Source organism: Macrobrachium nipponense, chromosome 2 (assembly GCF_015104395.2).
Source record: "Macrobrachium nipponense isolate FS-2020 chromosome 2, ASM1510439v2, whole genome shotgun sequence".
In the NCBI taxonomy this organism is placed as follows: Eukaryota; Metazoa; Arthropoda; class Malacostraca; order Decapoda; family Palaemonidae; genus Macrobrachium; species Macrobrachium nipponense.
Genome location: NC_087201.1, coordinates 18817127 through 18829626, shown reverse-complemented (window position 1 = coordinate 18829626; position 12500 = coordinate 18817127).

Genomic DNA, 12500 nt, shown 5'->3' with positions numbered 1-12500 from the left:
CTTATATGAAAATGATGTTTTACATTTATTACAATGTTCTCGTATGTTAGAGAATTCTTTTCGTTTCAAGTACATCCCATACGGTGACTGACTCCGAGATGAGAATCGATTCTGACTTTGAGCAATCTTTTGGTGGCTCCCACGTATTTCCCTATCTTACATTTCGGGCTAGGCATGTAAAAGCAACGTTACCACAAAGATCACATCAGTCATACATACATACACACTCGCACTTGCATCCATCCATCCATACATACATGATACATCATACATACATACTACATACATACATATATATATATATATATATTATATATATCTATATATATGATATATATATATATATAATTATATCTATATATATTATATATATATATGCGTAGATACTAGCAGGAAATGGCAATTATACCCTAGGTTTAAACACACTTCAAAGGAGCTAATAAGCCATTAAAACATTTCATATGAAGCTATGGGAAATGGAGTAATTTTTTTTTTTAGGACGCTGGGAGGCCGTGCCTTTGCCGCCTCTCAATTTTGACAGCTCTTCCTCCTCCGAGTTCAATGAAGTACAACGCCTCCACGGAATAACTTCACTTACTGTCTCCCTCCCTCTCTCTCTAATAAGCAAGAGCCCGTGCTGGCACAAGTCCTGCTTAAATAAATTTATATGGAGTGACTAAGCGAGCAGAAGGAATATAGAAATATGAATAAAAGCTAATAGATAGTGAAAAATTATACAATGAAGAAAAGAGATAGGGAAAACTATTTGAGTAAAGAGACCTCATTAGATGAAGGAAGACTTGCTTCCATAGAGAGAGAGAGAGAGAGAGATTGAATAACAACATGCGCATAGTTTAAATTGGCCGAGAATGCAAAAAAAGCTCGCACTGTTCCGTATAAAATGATAGAAAGAATAGAAAATAAACTAAAATAAAACGTGAATAAAGAAACTTTAAAAGACTCCTCTCGACAGGACCCTCATGAATTTGTTTCCAGTGGCCTCGGCTTTTCCATGAATTAGCATACGAACACAATTCCCCGAATTCTAAAAACAAAATTGGTTGGCGGATCTTCCATGCCGAGGTAACGCTTGTGCTTCTTTCGCCGTCCCGCGCACTCCCGGTCCTTTTCCGAAAAACTCGTTGCCTCTGCCTCTACAATCGGTTCTGCCTTTCTCTTTGATATCCCAGACAAATTCCTTCGAGCTGAAGTAGCATACATCACTCGCTCTTTGAGTCTGCGTTTTTTCCTCCCTCTATTAGTATTTACTATTTCATTTTTTTAATGTTCCTCTTCTTTGGGACCATAGTTCTGAAGTATTTCCAACGTTGATTTTGCAAAGCTTTACAGTTGTTTGATTAAATTTCAAAGATTGCCTTTTGATTTGCACAAATATATTAATAATGATATGCAGCTATAGTAATAATAATAATAATAATAATAATAATAATAATAATAAGAAGAAGAAGAAGAAGAAGAAGAAGAAGAAGAAGAAGAAAATATAAAAGAAGGGGGGAAATATGTGGCGCCGTGGCAGAGTGGGTTAGGTCGTCAATCGACAGGTTAAGCAACATTGGGGTCGGTCAGTCGTTGGATGGGTGACCCCTCTCCTCGCGTTGATTCCTTGGGAAAGGATCTGTACCATAATTTCCTCAGTCTACTCAGCTGTAAATGAGTACCTATCCCTGATGGGGTTAGGTCCAGCTATGGGTTTAAATAGCAAAAAAAAAAACTCAGCAAAGATGGAAAGAAATTAAGGAATAAGCGACAACGACGTAAATGGAACCTCTGGCAACAGAGGAGCTTCGTCCGGCAGCCAGGTATTTCAACCCAATTCGAAGGGGAAGACGGTCAGGTACTTAGAGGTCGTCATACAGCAACTGACCACCACAACGACAGTAACCAACAGCCTGAGATTGGAGGTACAGAAGCAAACCAAAGGAAGAAATGGACAAGAGAAGAAATAAGGAAATATGGAGATGCTACATCAGAAGCAACCCGACGGAGAGAGGATATAGAAGAAGGTTTGGTCAACATCTGAATGAGAGGAATAACACCCCCCAAACAGAACAGAGGCTGGCGACCAAGTAAGAACATAAAGGAAAAGAACTGGCTCTTCCCAACAGAAAGAGAAGAACTGGAAAGGGAAATGTCACACGACAACGAATTACACGAAGACGAACTGAGAGACGATGCCTCAGAAGATGACAGGGTGATGATGAGGTATCAAACAACAACACACGAAGAAAACCGACGAAGTAACAGAGATGACGGAATGGGTAGAAAGATTAGACAATGGATGGAACCAGATACAGAGAGAATGAAGATCCCCTCCATGAAAGCCTACAACGCCAAGAAACTTAAAGGAGAAAACAAGTGAGGTCAATGAAATAATGGGCATAATACACCACCATCAGTATCACAGAAACAAATAACTTGGCATATGCAGGAGCAAGATTAGTAGCAGAAACTGATGGGGATACAAACACCAACACCACCGCACAACCAACCCAACAGAAACCAAAACACTAACCTCCTTGGAAAAGGCCGCCTGGAAAAGCAAATCATGGTGATGAGATCTGACTTGAGTAAACTGAAAGAGATGGCAGAAAAAAGGCTAAGAAGCAAGAAAAACAAGGGAGGAACTCAACGAGAAATACAAAGTACAAGAGAGGGGACTAAACAACACAATAGATGTAAAACAGAGGCTTAAGGCCAAAGCACATAAGATTCCAACGGAAAATAAAGGATACCAACAGAACAAACTATTCGGAACTAACCACAAAAAAAAGACTATACAGCCAACTCAGAGAGGAGACAACCACCAAGAAATTCCTGAAGCCGAACCAAGTAAGAGATTCTAAAACATCTGGAGCAATCCGCTATCACACAACAACACACATGCAACATGGCTCTAGGAAGTCAAGGAAGAAGAAACAGGAGAATAAAAAAAACAAAGATTCACAGAGATCACGACAGACACAGTCATAACAAGAGAAACAGTCCAAAAACAAAAGAAACAGTAACAAGCCCGAAAACGAAATCCCCCCCCCGCCAAACTAAAGGAAATGCCCCACTGGAAAGCCCCCAGGTCCCGATGAGTCCATGGATACTGGCTCAAAAACTTCAAGGCCCTACACCAACGAATAGCAGAGGCTTAAGGAACAAAGCTACATAAGATCCAACGGTACATGAACGGGAATAAAGGATACCAACAGAACAAAACTATTCGGAAACTAACACAAAAGACTATACAGCCAACTAAGAGAGGAAGACAACCACCAAGAAATTCCTGAAGCCGAACCAAGTAAAGAGATTCTGGGAAAACATCTGGAGCAATCCGCTATCACACAACAAACATGCAACATGGCTCCAGGAAGTCAGGAAGAAGAAACAGGGAGAATAAAACAAACATTCACAGAGATCCCGATAGACACAGTCAGACACCAACTAAAGAAAATCCCAACTGGAAAGCCCCAGGTCCCGATGAAGTCCATGGATACTGCTCAAAAACTTCAAAGCCCTACACCCACGAATAGCAGAACAACTCCAGCATTGTATCTCAAATCACCATGCACCCAAATGGATGACCACAGGGAGGACATCCTTAGTACAAAGAGACAAGTAAGGGTAAGGGATAAGCCAGTAACTACAGGCCTATCACCTGCCTACCAATAATGTGGAAGTTACTAACAGGTATCATCAGTGAAAGGCTATACAACTACCTAGAGGAGACAAACACCATCCCCCACCAACAGAAAGGCTGCAGAAGGAAGTGTAGGGGCACAAAAGACCAGCTCCTGATAGACAAAATGGTAATGAAAGAACAGTAGGAGAAGGAAAACCAACCTAAGCATGGCATGGATAGACTATAAGAAAGCCTTCGACATGATACCACACACATGGCTAATAGAATGCCTGAAAAATATATGGGCAGAGGAAAAAACCATCAGCTTCCTCAAAAATACAATGCGCAACTGGAATACAATACTCACAAGCTCTGGAATAAGACTAGCAGAGGTTAATATCAGGAGAGAATCTTCCAGGGTGACTCACTGTCCCCACTACTCTTCGTAGTAGCCATGATTCCCATGACAAAAGTACTACAGAAGATGGATGCCGGGTACCAACTCAAGAAAAGAGGCAACAGAATTAACCATCTGATGTTCATGGACGACATCAAGCTGTATGGTAAGAGCATCAAGGAAATAGATACCCTAATCCAGACTGTAAGGATTGTATCTGGGGACATCAGGATGGAGTTTGGAATAGAAAAATGCGCCTTAGTCAACATACATAAAGGCAAAGTAACAAGAACTGAAGGGATAAGCTACCAGATGGGAGCAACATCAAACACTAGATGAGACTGGATACAAATACCTGGGAATAATGGAAGGAGGGGATTTAAAACACCAAGAGATGAAGGACACGATCGGGAAAGAATATATTGCAGAGACTCAAGGCGATACTCAAGTTAAAACTCAACGCCGGAAATATGATAAAAGCCATAAACACATGGGCAGTGCCAGTAATCAGATACAGCGCAGGAATAGTCGAATGGATGAAGGCAGAACTCTGCAGCATAGATCAGAAAACAGGAAACATATGACAATACACAAAGCACTACACCCAAGAGCAAATACGGACAGACTATACATAAAATGAAAGGAAGAGGAAAAGGACTACTAAGCATAGAGGACTGCGTCAACATCGAGAACAGAGCACTGGGGTAATATCTCGAAAACCAGTGAAGATGAGAGGAATAAAGAGTGCATGGGAAGAAGGACTGATAAAAGTAGATGAAGACCCAGAAATATACAGACACAGGAGAATGACAAACAGAACAGAGGACTGGCACAACAAACCAATGCACGGACAATACATGAGACAGACTAAAGAACTAGCCAGCGATGACACGTGGCAATGGCTACAGAGGGGAGAGCTAAAGAAGGAAACTGAAGGAATGATAACAGCTGGCACAAGATCAGGGGCCGCACACTCAAAACAAGCCTTCGCCCAAAGGTGCCTTTTGACAAAAGACACCTTTCCCAACGGCTTGCCGAAGGCGCCTTTCGATGAAGGCGAAATCGTATACACAAAGATTTTCAAAGTTTAAAATCTTTGTGCCTTTGTATGAAAAGGCTGCCTTTTTGTCAAAGATGCCTTTGATAGTCCAGCCAATCACATCGCCCGCATCATAGCGTGGCTAGAGAATGAGAACAATCACGATACAACAGCATATCAGCTGATTGTTGATGGCAGAGCGATTAAAGAGCAGCACGATGGACCCTGTGGCTAAGAAAAGGAAGCAACCTCCCTAATGTAGCATAGGACTAATTGCCATACATACCTAGATTGAAGCGAGTTTTGGCTAGGCCTTGGCTTATGTTCTACTGTTAACTTCATGCTAATTATGATATATTCTTAGTAGGCTATATGTTAGGCTATGCAAAAAAGATCCTATGATATTGCTTGGAAATGCAATGTTTTAGCCTAAAGCTGTTATATACCTAGGCCTGTGGGTATTATTTGCATAAGTTGCCAATACCTATGCCTTGCCTAACCAGAATCATTTTATTTTTATTTAATAATTTTAACACAATGCTAAGAGATTTTTCATGTATGCATTTCTGCCCCAAATGAATGTTAACCATTTAATCTTAGGTTAGGTTAGGGTAAAAGTTAGGGAGCTTTTGAAGAATAGCAGTCCCACACGAACATGGGACCTGTTTCAAAAGGATAAAACTGGGGTCCGTATTTTTAAAAGGGTCTTATCTACAAGACCAATTCTTAACCTAGCCTAACCTGAACATAACCTAACCATGCCTAGTTGTGACTCAAGTAATTGTTATGTACTCTATCTGTGGTATCTGTCACTTTTTTTTCCTTTGATGAGGTAGAGATGTGGGAAGTCATTGATCATAATTACTGTCAATAATTACACAATTACATTGATGTTTCTTTTCCAGAGTTATTGCAGTAGCTAATTTCTGTATTATAATCTTTTGAGGTGGTGTCCATCATGAAAGTTTAACTCTAGAACCTTCAGAGGAAGCTTTGGTAAGATTGGGCCTACTGGAGCAAGAAGCAGTTTGAGGTGTTGCAGATGTTTCTGATATTTTTCAGGATATATTGTCTAATCAAAAGGAATTAAATGAAAGTGTAAAAGAATTAAATGGAAATGTAAGGGTAATAGCTGACAGCATGGTAACCATGACTGATATGCTTAAGAGACATTATGCTAATTTTTTTTAAAAAGTGGTAGTACTTTTAATATAGTCTATACAGTAGTAAAATCTATTTTTTTTTCATACCATGCCTTATATGGTTCCTATACCAAGGGTGCCCATAATGTATAAATGTTCAAATACCTCTTCATTTTACAGATTAGTTTTTTGTAAGTTTCTTTGTTTAAGAGTAATGTGATATACTACCTCATTGTCTTATGCTAATCACTCCATTATTTAATGAGGTTTATTTTTTTATTTTTCCTCCATTTACTCTTATTATATCGTGCTTCTTGTGATCTCGTGTTATTGTGATAAGTTTAGTACAGCATTTGTTTATTTACAATGCTATTTCATGTTATTTCTCTATTTTGTCTATAAAGCATGTTTTCTTATTTATAATAGTATAAAATGATACCTCTGTGATCTCAGTTACCTCTACCTTATTGTAAGTTTTTATTTTTTATTTACTTTAGTATGTTATTTCTTTCTTGGAGATAATGTACTATGTGATACACTGATATTGTTATCATTAAGAGTCATACAGTGATACAGTAACCTATTTGTATCTAGGTAATATGAACATCAAATTCATTTATTTCATAGCTTATTTGTATCTAGGTGGCATTTATTTCATAATGTGAGTCACTGGATGTAGTACTGTACTTATCTCAGACCACCTTAACCTAAGTTTAATGTGCCTTATGAGATGAGAAGTGATAAGGCAGGGAAACTGCATACATATTTTCACCTTTGCATATAGTACATAGTATAAAGATATATTTTCTGTATTTAGATTTATTAAACAAGACAAAAAAATATATTGTTTTTCTAGAATTGATTATACATGAACATTTTATAAGATATACGATAACTAAAGGTCAAAACCATCAGATTATAATATAGGAATTTTAGATTGTGTATATGAAATCATTTTAAATAATACAAATCCAATAACTTTAAATCTAACGTCTGCAGAGGATTTCACACTATTACAAAGCAATTAGAGTAACTTGCAAAATAATGGCGTTCATTGACGTATACAAGAGATAGGAGACATCCTCTTCTTACTTGTTGTCAATCCCAAAGTTGCCTTTCCCACCTCAAAGGCTGCTCTCAACCAGCCCTAGCGCAAAGGCTCTCACGGGCGCCATATTTCCAAGATGGCGGGGCGCACTCGGTTTTTTGAGTATTGAGCTTTTCGAGTAACGGCCGACTGGAACGGCGCATTTGCCACAAAAGGCGCCTTTGGAAGTTTTGAGTATGCGGCCCAGGCCCTAAGAACCAGATATGTTCAAAGAACGATAGACGGAAATAACATCTCTCCATATGTAGGAAGTGCAATACGAAAAATGAAACCATAAACCACATAGCAAGCGAATGTCCGTCATTTGCACCAGAACAGTACAAAAAGAGGCATGATTCAGTAACAAAAGCCCTCCACTGGAGCCTGTGCAAGAAACATCAGCTACCTTGCAGTAATAAGTGGTACGAACACCAACCTGAAGGAGTGATAGAAAACGATCAGGCAAAGATCCTCTGGGACTATGGTATCAGAACAGATAGGGTGATATGTGCAAATAGACCAGACATGACGTTGATTGACAAAATCAAGAAGAAAGTATCACTCATTGATGTTCGCAATACCATGGGACACCAGAGTTGAAGAGAAAGAGAGAGAGAAAAATGGATAAGTATCAAGATCTGAAAATAGAAATAAGAAGGATATGGGATATGCCAATGGAAATCGTACCCATAATCATAGGAGCACTAGGCACGATCCAAGATCCCTGAAAAGGAATCTAGAAAAACTAGAGGCTGAAGTAGCTCCAGGACTCATGCAGAGGAGTGTGATCCTAGAAACGGCGCACATAGTAAGAAAAGAAAAGTGATGGACTCCTAAGGAGCAGGATGCAACCCGGAACCCCACACTATAAATACCGACCCAGTCGAATTGGAGGACTGTGATAGGGCAAAAAAAAAAAAATAATAATAATAAAGGATGTATCTCGGTCTTCAGTGCTTGGAAATTAGTCTGCTATAAACGGTCTGACGCTATATTTGTCGAAATTTCTTTGTTTAAGTCTTGCTGTAAGTTTCATTTTTCTTATATGCGATATTTGTTTGTATCTATCGTGATCAGGTAGTCTTGACATTCAATGAAAGTCTCAATGTAACATTTGCCTTCATCAGTTTCACAAGAAACTCAATCTCTATTATAAAACAAATTAGTACATGATGTACCCCCCCCCCCCCCTCTCATTTTTAGCAATCGGCATTCGTAATGTTTCTTGCCTGGCTAGAATGAACAAGTGCTTCGTGAAGCCGTAAAAAATGTATTGGTAGGCTGTGAATCTATAGTCACTTTTTTTTCTTTTTAAGAAAAAATGTTGATGTCTACAAATCCAAATGGGAGAGATAGCATCTTTAAAAGATTTCTAACCGTACGTATTGAGTTTAGTAAAATATTGCTGAATGCGGAAGATTGTAAGACAAATACATTGACGTAAATCCAAAGGGTTAATATTAATTTGAAAATGCTTAGGGCTGAAGAACCGCATTTTAGGTGAAGAATGATAAGTCGCCAGGAGTTCATACGACTCCAAGTATGATGCTGTAGAAATTTGGTATTAATATCATTAAGAGAGAGACCAGTTATTGAAGCTCTGTTTAATTGAGCGGAAGGTACTAAAGGAATGGGGAAGGAAGAAAACTCTCCCTTTGCATTAAGGAAAAGACGACAGAGCTGAAGGTCCCTGTTACTAAGATCATACAAAGTTAAGCAGGGCAGCTAATAAGATTTTGACTGAGAACTATGGTTTATATACACTGTTTTTTTTTGTTTTATCTTTTTACAGATAAATAAAGGTTTAAAAAAAAGAGAGGTAGAACTTATTGAACTCTTCTTAGAAATTTGTGTGCTATGTGGAGAAATAACTCGTTGATTGCAATTGGAAGTTTTATCATGAAAACTATGGATACCTAGACATGAGATGAGAGGTCCTGAAGGTCAAATTGAGGTACATATATCTCCACCTTTTTAAGGCTATTCATTGCTGTTACTGGTGATTTAGTGAGAGAAGTCAGTGGAAATATAGATGTGGGTGCAGAGTTGATGAATCAATTAAAAATGTCGTGAATGTAATAGAGCTGTTTATGTTTGCCGAATATACAGCATATTAATTAGCGATGTTGAGAAGAAGTGTAGTAGAGAAGTAAAAGCTTTAGAATTTGTTGATAAGAAGAGAAAGATGTGTTAGTATAATTAAGGGTAAAAGAAAGGGATGGTACGAAGTGGACGTTATTACCAATGGTAAAAAAAAATATATTAAAACTCTAGAACGGCCGTAGTAAAGAGAGCAAAAGTGAAGGTAAAATCAAGATTGCAGGAAGAGGATCCTAGCTGACGTTTTTGTAAAAATTTGTATAGATTCAGATGTTATAGAAAGGTTGCAAAGGAGACAGAGTACTGCATAAATAAGGTGGAATAGGTGTCTCTATCTAGAGTTGTACCCAATAGAGGCCAGCGATATATTGTGTAGTGCGTGTATTGGTAATACGTTCCCTTGCTTAATTTGGAGATCCTATTGAGAGGAAAACCGAGTTTCAAAACAGAAACGAAATGGTTCTTGTATAGTAATGCTTCCCTGCGGGGTTTGTAAGCCGTCTCAATCGATAGTCGGTTGAATAATTTAGCTTTTATTTGACAACGATCTTATGCCATAGGTTGTTCTTTTTGTCTACTTACCAGACTGGGCAACAACTATTAGAAGAATTGCTTTAAGCACATGCCGTAGCTTCAGTTACAATTCATGAGATGGAGCTGATTCTAGTTCCAAGAGGAGAGCGCCTTCAGTAGAAAAAATATGCCCGTAAAATATTGCAATCCATCATTAGGATAACGGAAACGCTATAAAAGATAAATTAGCATCATCGTTATCACATTCACATAAAAAACAGATCACTTCAGGTCTCATCATTCGACCACAAATTGATAAGAGAGGAAGAGATGTAAACGTTACTCTCCTTTGAGGTTGGGAGAGGTCCCTACTGTGAGGTTTAACGAACCAGGAAATTTTAAGATGTTGATGGCCCAGAGGCACGACTGAATGACACGATGGCGTGTCTGATTAGAAACACATCGGTGATGAATCTATGAAGGTCCTGAGTTAGCGAAGCCCTTCTTCTAAGGCTCTTTTTGTATCTTAATGAGTTTCCCTCCGTCTCTCTTTATGTCATTTGCTTATAACATTATGATAAATGGAGTTACCATTATAATACGAAATTAATTCTTCAATTGTAATAGGGGACTACCATTTTCGTTCTTGGCCCTGTCAAAACTGTGTTTGAAACCTTTTTTAATGGCCAAAAAAAGTTGGGGTTTTTGAGGGGGAGGGGCATTTGGGTGTTGGGTAGGTGCCTAAGGATGTAATACTTAATAAAGTAAAAGTAAAATAAAACGTTCCAGAGTACTATTTTTCTCCTACACACCTATTTGAAACTGAAAAAAAAAATTCACCAAAGGAAAAAAAACAATTGCCAGAGGTAGAACCTTCCTATGACTGCCAATTTGGGTCTTGAAATTTATATACGATAATAATTACTTGGAATTCACGTTATGAAACTAGCTTGAAGTAGCTCGATGAATCGGAGGATTCATTTCCTATTTGTTCGTAACTGTAGTTGTAGTATGGCATTGTCATGAAAGAGGTAAGGATGTGTCATGTCCAGTACCTAATTAGTTGGTTGCACATGATGGTAACTGCTTCTAGATGATTAAATATGAGGTAACAGAATAAATAACTCTTTCTTTTCCCCATTTACACTAAGCAATGTAGGATGTAAACGCAGAAAGAAAAAAGAAAAGAAATAAAAGAAAATATCAGTGTCTACCAGGCGAGTGTAAGTAATAGAATAGGTGAGGGTATTTTGAGATTTTTTGGGGTTACGTGAACTAAACCGAAGACAGTTTAATATTAAAATGACTGTATACTTCGAAGGTGCTATAGGAGGAGGGAGGAGGACAAGGAGACTTAGATCGTGCTGGATAGATAGAGCAGAAGATGAAGGTGAATGTTTGATGGGTCAATTCTCTGCTGAGGATTTTTCTGCGTATGCAGTACATGAAGTGCCATAAAACGTTCTCTCTCTTGGTATATATCTATATATATATATATATATATATATATATATATATATATATATATATATATATATATATATATATATATATATATATATATATATATATATATATATCTATATATCTATATCTATATATAGATATATATGATATATATATATATATATATATATATATATATATATATATATATATATATATATATCTATCTATATATATATATATATATATCTATTTATATATATATCTATATAGATATATCTATCTATATATATATATATATATATATATATATATATATATATATATATATATATAGATAGATATATCTATATAGATATATATCTATATAGATATATATATATAGATATATCTATATATATAGATATATATATATATATATATATATATATATATATATATATATATATATATATATATATATATATATATCTATATATATAGATAATATATATATATATATATATATATATATATATAATATATATATATATATAGATTATATATATATAGATATATCTATATATAGATATATATATATATATATATATATATATATATATATATATATATATATATATATATATATATATATATATAATGTGTGTGTGTGTGTGTGTGTGTCTGTGTGTGTGTCTGTGTGTGTATCCTCTTTAGTTCAAGATCATGAATTTCATAGCGCTAATGCTTTGGCCCGGATTAGGTTCTATGTATTTTAGGCTTGACGCATAAGAAACAGGGATAGGTTGATTTCAATACTGCTATAGATATTGCTATCGAATTCTGGTTCTGTACTTAGCATGAAAACCAGCCAGTCTCTACTCTGCATAGCTAATTGCTATAGTTCTGTACTTACACATAGATGACGTTAAATACCCGTGTAAATGAAATACATCTTTGGTTAAATCAGATCTACTTTTTATTATGATATCAAATCATTCATTTGTAATGCCTAAACTAGTGACGCATAATGCAATCGAAGCTAAAAACTAAACGACAAGCAAATGTTAATCCTCAGAAGACGCCACCGTAAAGGGACATAATGGAAGACTTTCTTGTCATAAACCTTTCATCTTGAAACTACTACTCTTGAAATGGCTGCTGTTTCA